At 35.9% G+C, this 8,548-nt stretch overlaps 1 protein-coding gene across 2 annotated transcripts in view; it reads right to left on the reverse strand.

The window, feature by feature from the left end:
* LOC108751526 overlaps window positions 1-8,548 on the reverse strand; it is a 305,551-nt gene that overhangs the window by 211,302 nt on the left and 85,701 nt on the right. The window lies entirely within an intron of this gene.

Raw genomic sequence — 8,548 nt, forward strand, 5'->3', positions numbered from 1 at the left:
AAACATATATCAAAAAGTTATATTGTTTTTAATGTATACGTTGTAATAAGAGGTATAAAATTATATAATTAATTTTTTTATTCTCCATTATTTTTATTTGTTTGTTAACTGTTTGAAGTAATAAAATAGCTATTTTATTTAAATTGTAATAAATAAAGTATTAAAATGTAATCGCTGAAGTAGTAATAACTTTCTGTAAAATAAATAAAGGTATTAAAATGTAATCACTAAAGTAGTAATAACTTTCAGTAAAATAAATAAAGGCATTGAAATGTAATCACTAAAGTAGTAATAACTCGTGTAACATCACAGATTTTATATACCCTTTTCAAAGACTGTCGCGTTTCACCGGAGATAATCACGAAATATGTCGCTTATTTACATAACGTATCCTTTAAACGCATTAAAACTTTCTCGGATTATAGTAGAACGAGATTTTTGTCCAACGAAGCTCGGTCCATGAATATGGGTGCACAGACTGCAAAAAAAAAAAAATAAACTTCGTGACCGCGCCTGTCCCGCAACACACGCATATTATTCACAGGACAACACTCGGAATAACCTCCACGAAAATAGCCGACGTTCTCCTTTTACGTAACAATGTCTCCGCGAGGGAGGATTATTCAGTCGATTTTCCATGGAGGCTAAAGAAAAAAAGAGCATACTGTGGCGCCGAGGATCGCAAGCGAAAAAATGCTGTTATGATGGTGTGCAATCAATAACGCGGCTAAACAAAGGGAGGCTTTGTGGCGGCGCGTGAAAGAGATACTCCGCGTAAGGTCAGACAATAAGTACCAGCGCCTTGCAAATGCGCGATGAGGCTGCTATGATAGCCGTTTACAAATTGCGGCGGATCTTTGACGCGGTTCGGCTGCTCGAGGCGGCAGGGAAAGGGAGAAACACGTGAATCGCACGAGGCAATGATCTGCAACCGTAAAAATTACTTTCGCGATACTACGCAATCAATGGAAGAGATTTGCGAAAAAAATCGCTGCAACAATCAGAGCTGACATATAGATGTTATAAATTTATAATCGTTAAAATAAAATGGTAGGAAATTGCCCAATTTTTTGTTAATTATAATTTTTACCAAAAATGTTACCTAAGATATTTAATAACATATGAAAGACAAGAATCAAAACATACCGATAATTAAACGTCATCAAGAAGATTATATATTGTTAGTAACATAAATATGAAATATTTATGTTAAAATAGATATCTGTTTTAATAATTAAAATTGTCAAATTTAAATAAAAGTTAATAATTGACGTATATGTATATGGAGGTAACCCCTTCGCTATTTTTGTATATTGTAACTAGTTCATAGCAATAAAAACTAGTTTCGCGTAGAAAACAAAGACAAAATAATATATTTTGTATTGTCGTATGAAATAATTATATGATACGCATTACCAATAACAAAGCTAAATAAAAATATTAAGTATTACGTTCCCCGTGGAATAAAGTATGTTGTTCAATATATTTAGATATATGTCATGCAGTTTAATGTACATATTGTATGTATGTAGGAAAACAAGCGTGTTATTACATGTGTAAATTATAGTTGTATTATTGCTTTAAATCAAATGACATGTCATTAAAGTAGAATAATTTTTGTTCCATACAATCGTGGGCGAACTTATGTTTCCTCATTCGAAACACAATGTATCCCTGATAAATCGCGACAATTCTCAGTAGCGATAGGCGTTACAGACCGTAGAGAGCCAGAGAGTCGACGCGAGTTGGCTAAAAGACTAAAGGCCCATTATGTATGATATAGTATCATAAAATCGTGTCATGACAGAGCGTAGCGATCGACAGCTCGGTAAAGTATTTTGATATATAAACGACCTGGCTAAGAAATAAAGTGGAACTAAATGTGTCATGAAAAATGCCGGAAAAATGCCATTATACACACTTAATTTACATAAATCCGTCCTACAAAATCAGACAAGGTGAACACAAGACATGATAAATACATAAAAATATCGTAAGAAGATTGACGAGTTTGTGGATTAACATATAATTTAGATAATGTTGCACTCCAGAAAATCTTACCACATTGACAAACTCTTAGATCTCGTCAGTCCTTATAAAGAAGACAACTTTCAAGCAAGCCACATGAGAGGCTGGGCTATCAATGACAGATATGGATATGTCGTTTTTATTCTGTTAATTATGCAAAGCAAATAGAATTGTTTCCGAGAAGACCGTTCTCGATTTCAACGGAATAAACAACGTGGAATATTCCACGAAGTAAAAAATTATTCAGAAATTATTCAGAAAAATGTGTATCAAGTATTAATTGAAACGAAATAAGTTTTGCCAGGTCAGTTTCTTCGGTACTCACAACAGTATACCGTAGCTATACTTAGCATAACGGCGATGCATCGTCTGCGTGCTGAATCGCATACAAGTGCGCATGCAAGTGTCGACACACAGCTCTCGCACATGCTACTTGTTAAGATAGCGTTATTAATCGAGGCGGTTATACAGACGCGTTGATACGATTCATGCTGCTCGCCCACTCGACGTAACACCGCTAATTTGTCAGAGGTATACGCGAACGCGCGCGTGCGTGCTGATATTTATTGGCGGATCGATTGCGATAACAGCCAAACAGAAAAACCACTCAGGGCCCCATTTCCTTTTCCGGATAATCGCCGTCAGGGTGGCGTCGCGTTTTTACCCTTCTTCATACACGCCCTCGGATTCCGACATTCTGTTTCGTAGAATCGCTGGCAATACAGCGGGGAGTGACCGATATCCCGCTGATTCGATGAAGCGAAAAAAAAAAAAGGGATCTCGATGTTATTCGTCTGCAAGTTGTATTTCATACATATAGTGACTACTGTTTTTTCTTTTGCCATCTTTGATATACTTGCGTCTGTATAACATATCTTTCGCAACTGCGCTAATTAATCTATAAGTCTTCTTCGCTTCTTACTAATTAAAATTGTTTTGCTTAGCCTCCTTATGTTTAACATCCAGCCAGGACGTTAAGGATAGATAGATGCAACTGTGACGCGTATTCTCAAGTATTATGCGTCGGTTTCTTTCTAGACGAAGAAAGAAACAGAACAACGCGGCGTACGGGCTTGATAACCGATTGCCACGATCCAACGCGCGCTCGGTGATATTAACGTTCCCACGGAGGAGGTCGACGACTCGCTCGTTCCGTCCATCCGATATACGGATTAACATATAGACGTACATACACTCCGCATTTTTTCACACAATATGTCCTCGTGAAAAATAATTTTTCAGTAGAGCTATAAGTTTTTTGCTTATTCTATTTCTAGAAAAAAAATATCAGAAAAGATGCTCGAAATGAGTGAATATAGATACATGGCTTCGACAAAAATAAAGCAACACTATAAGAAATTCTGTATAGAATTATTTTCTTGTTACCTTTCTTGAAAGATATATGAATTCAGATAGTCAATGAAAAAGAGAAAAAAAATAGTAGATTTAATATTGAAATTATCCCTCATGTTTTATATTTTATAGTATTAAAATTGTACTAATTATATATGATAATATTGAAACAAAGAGGAAATTTGTATTAAAATTGGAAAATAACATTTTAATTTCTTTCAATTCAAAACATATAATTATGTTTTATTTTTTGAGATTCTTACTGAAATATTATCCATTAAAAAAATCTTCATTTCCTTTCTATTATTCCAGAAAAAATCAAAAAGATAAGCTTTGGCTTTGTCAATCTGCACAAATGCATGCGTCGCTAAGGCCAAAATTCATAGTCGGTTCTTATATTTAAAACCGTCTTAAGTATAAACTAGATTTAAGATATTATAAGCCAATCACAGAACCATATTAGTATCTTAAGACATTGTTGAAGACGGTTTTAAAACAAGAATCGATTACGAATACCGTCTAAGAATTCTTTTTTAATGCGACAAATATTTCAAAAAAAAAAACAGCCCACTTATCGATGATTATTTCGAAACAAATCCTAGTAATTCTCCCTAATGTAGGCATCCTCTCTTTCCTCCTTTTGTCTAATTAGAGATATACAGTTGCATCAGCAAGCAATTATCACCAGCGACGAACATGTTATAGCCTTAATGAAAGATTACTCGAACCGGAAGTAACCGCCATTGTAAGAAGCAAACAATAGCGTGGAATACACTCGTGGCAGTAGCCATATCGAATCGACAAGCACACGGAGGGCGAACGCTAGCACGGTGGTCCGATTGGCATAAAATCGGCATGAACCCCGAGCAATGCAACGTTATACAGTCGCGAGAAAACTCACAGCGAACTCGGTGAAAGGAAATAAAGCGACACAAAATACCGCATTCGTACCGTTCTCTTTCAATTACTTCCACCTGACTAAGTTATCGTGGCCCGGCTGACAGGTATTATTTATCGTTACGATCTGTCTGTCCTGTGATCTGTCCCGTTTCTATTCGATGCGTAAACGACGAAATATACAGACTTCGCAAGTCGGACGGAGCATTAGATATTCGCGATACGCCGGCGCGATCCCGCGATAAATTGTACTTATATACACGACAAAAACACTCACCGGCGAGCCGTCTTTGTCGCACAGCGTCGGAAATGTATTGATAATTAAATCGATAATTAGACGATTCACGATGCAACCGAGGAGATCGCCGTATGGTTACTCCTTTAAACAGGCTCTCACCGAATTACACCAATCGAGGAAACCCCCAATCTCTGCACAATGTATTTTAGCCGATCGGGATAATAAAAAAGAAAGCAGAGCTTTCGAGATGAATTCGATCTAACCGGATAATAGAGAAGCCGGAAATGAAGAAATTGCCGAGGTGAGAGATTGATTCTCCTTGAACGTCGCCCGCATCCTCGGCATTCGCGCGCGGTTGAAACACTTTTACGGAAGATTACGCGCGAGATACGTGCAAATGTGCGATGTACATACGCGTAGCTATAAATCACGAGACAATCGTTCCAAGCAATCGTTGCAAACTCGTTACGAGTTTGCCCTAGTGGCTGGCCACAGCGACGACGGCAGGAAAGCTCGAGAGCCGGTCTGCTCGGCCCGATACACTTTGCGAAACAACAGCCAACGCATTCGTAGTGGGCGTAGGTACAGGTATAACAGGACGCCCTTCGAAAAAAAGAAACACTTTCGTTTTCAACGCGCCAGCATATACCAATCATAATCGCCGACTTAGGCTGATATCTAACGAATCTCAGCATTATATTTATAAATCTGATCAACTGTTTATAAGATAATGAGCACTTCTAATTAAATTATATATGGTAAATTATGGTAGGATCTGTACAAGTTTCCCACTTGCTGTTATATATGATCCTATAATTCAAGTGGAAGAACAAAACTTAAATTTCTCATCATAATAGTTATATTACACACATTTAATAAAAAATATCAATACTAAAGAAATTATAAGTGTTTCATCTTTCTTACTAGAAAAGAGAAAGAGGAAGTAAATATATAAAATAGATAACAAAATAAAATATCACGCTGAAAATGTATCGAGTTATATTTATAATACATGTGTCATATAATCAGGAATAATAATACGATTGCTGTAGATCAAATACTTGACAATGGCAAACATTTGCATTGTTACGTTATAACGTGAATATATAATGATGTAACGAAGAGAATTATATAAAGTGTAATATAATATTAATAGTAAAGAACTTATATATGACTATTATAAAGACAGTTTTGTTGCTCTAACAAAAAAAATGACTATACGTTTCACATTGTGTCTATTTTATATTATTATTACTGCTTATAAAGAGTCAATGATCTCTAAAGATAACTTAAATAACAAACGAGACATGGCATTCAAGTACAACTAATGTACTTCTTTCAATCAATAAGAATAATCTTGTAAGCATGGAGAGAGAAAGAAACAGACGGCGCTGACATTCGAATTCAATCGTGAATTAACCAGTTTGATTGATACGACATAACGTGTCATGCTTACAATAATATACCGTGCAACATTTTGCGTAGCACTCGCGCACATATCATCGCCAATCGCTGCTCTCGCGTACATTTATGTCGTCGATCCGAGAAATATTGCGCAAACCGTTCCTTGCGTCATCTCGATCTCGATGTCGACATATATGCACGCAGAAACAATTCAAGACGAATTCTTGAATACTTGATATGTTAGCTATGACTTTTAAATCCTAAATTAAATCTATAAATCTAAATATAATGCATAATTTTTATTTTTTATTTAACACGTCAAAAATTGTTGATCATCATTCAATTCGTATCTAACATTGAAAATTAATACTTTGATAAATGTAATATTCTCCTGTACAATGTACGCATTAATATATATAAAATGTCTATTATAACATTTGTATCGGTATTAAATTATTAACTCTCTAGCTTTAATATGATAATAATATTGATTTTAAATTATTAATTGTTTTAACAACACAATTATTACTGTACAAGTAATAAATGAATTATTACTAATGTAAAATGCTACTAATTAAATCAACAGAAGGGTTCAACTGGAATGGCATTTTGATGAGGGTAAACAGAATTCCTATCATAGCTGGAACATTTTTTTCTCAATGTATCCATACAAGTCTCGTTAAGTAGTTAATGCTCCTTTTGGAAAGGATAACATCGAAATGCAATTTTCAACATACATGGGAAGTTCTTCTTATAACTCGCGTATATGTTATGCGTAAAAAAAAAAAAAAAAAAAAAAAAAAAAAAAAAAAAAAATCATTCGATAAACCGAAGGTACACCTTCGTGTGGTTAGATAATTCGTACCGTTGATATTACGCGAACCCGCGGGCAACGCACCGGATGAGTGCGTGGTATCGTTAGCTGTGGTATCGTTCGCAGTAAAGATTGCTCCGTAAGATTCGCGATTCGACGGGTGCGTACGCGGTATTCGCCACCACGCACGTACGCATTCCGCACGCACGTCTAGTGTGCGCATACTGTAACATTCGCGGCGACCGCGGTCGCTCCTGTTCGTTACGCGATACAGCGTCGTTGAGAAAAATCGTAGAAACGATCGGCCCGCGATCGAAAGCTCGGAGCGAGATACGTATATATACTCGTGCGTTCGCCCGATCCCACCATATTTGATGCAAAAGAGCGCCGTAAATATCGTCGAGCGCGCCGGCGGACACGTCGTTATCGCCACGTGCGCCGACAACCGCGAGATCAGCCGGTCGCGCGGATTAGATATCGTCCATGCAGTTATGTAGAAAAAGATAATAATGGCCCGTGCCAAACATTCCGCATGCGCTCGTATGATGCCGGTCATTAGTCTGGATATAAATCAGTGCGTTCCACATCTAACGAAAATTATTTCCGAGGCAAACTCTAAACACTATAAAATACTGGGGTTTAATTATATACATATAGTTAATACATGAAGTTAAACAGATATATTAAGAGATTATTTAAGGAACTTACACTCCATAAATATAAACAAGTAACAAAATTTATGATATGGTTAGTTTTATGAATAGAGATACTTTTTAGGGACAAATTTAGTACTAAAAAATTAGATGGCTAAAGTAATAAATGATAATATTAATATCTCTCTTATACTTTCTTGGATAATTTGAATATATTGTCTAAATAACATAAATTTCTCTGTAATAATCCTACAAAATTTTGAATTGGAAATAAAATTTCCGTTTCTCTATTATTTAAGCGTATCAATTCTTCAAATTATAATAATAATTTTATCTCGAAACTGCAATGTAAAATTAGCATAAACTGCTATATAAAATTCTGAAGCATTTTATATACATTTATAATAAAATCCCTATTTAACGATAGAGCTTTCATAAATATCCAACGCTAATGAATGTATATTCTATTATACAAACAACTAAAAACTGAAACAGTGTACACAAGAAATCATAGTCAGAAGAAATTGTTTATCGGAATGCATTGCTGCTTATTGTACATTTTTTTAGTTTGATCTAAATCAGAGGAATAGTTGAAACACAATTTGATCTCATATGCGGGAAGATCGAAGCAGCTGAAACGAATTCCAACCCATATCGTTTATGACAGCGTTAATGTCGTTGATCATTACTTTAATTACAACTGCTCAGCATTCATTACACTTGTAGTTCTCCCCCAGGAAAGCATTAACACGAGCGGCTACGAACGTGCATTTTTTTTAACACGTTCAAGTTAAAGTAGGGCTCGACGTTCGCTTCGACTTTCGCCTCGAAGATTAATCGCAAATTAATACGACGACGAAAAAGCGGTACAAAAATTATTTATGATGCTGTCTCCTTCCTGTGCAATTATATGCAAACGGAATTGCCAATCGCGGGTGTCGTCGTGTATCACTCTGACGACAAAGTCATAACTCCCGGATACCACTGAAATAATTACGGATGGTAGGCTTAATAAGTCATCGACAGAAAGTTATTCAAGATCGATATTGTTGGATCAACCTAATCAAAATTTTCAATTTAATATTTAATGCACACACACACACACACACACACACACACACACACACACACACACACACACACACACACACACACACACAC

This window comes from Trachymyrmex septentrionalis, unplaced genomic scaffold, assembly GCF_001594115.1.
Source record: "Trachymyrmex septentrionalis isolate Tsep2-gDNA-1 unplaced genomic scaffold, Tsep1.0 scaffold49, whole genome shotgun sequence".
Lineage (NCBI taxonomy): Eukaryota > Metazoa > Arthropoda > Insecta > Hymenoptera > Formicidae > Trachymyrmex > Trachymyrmex septentrionalis.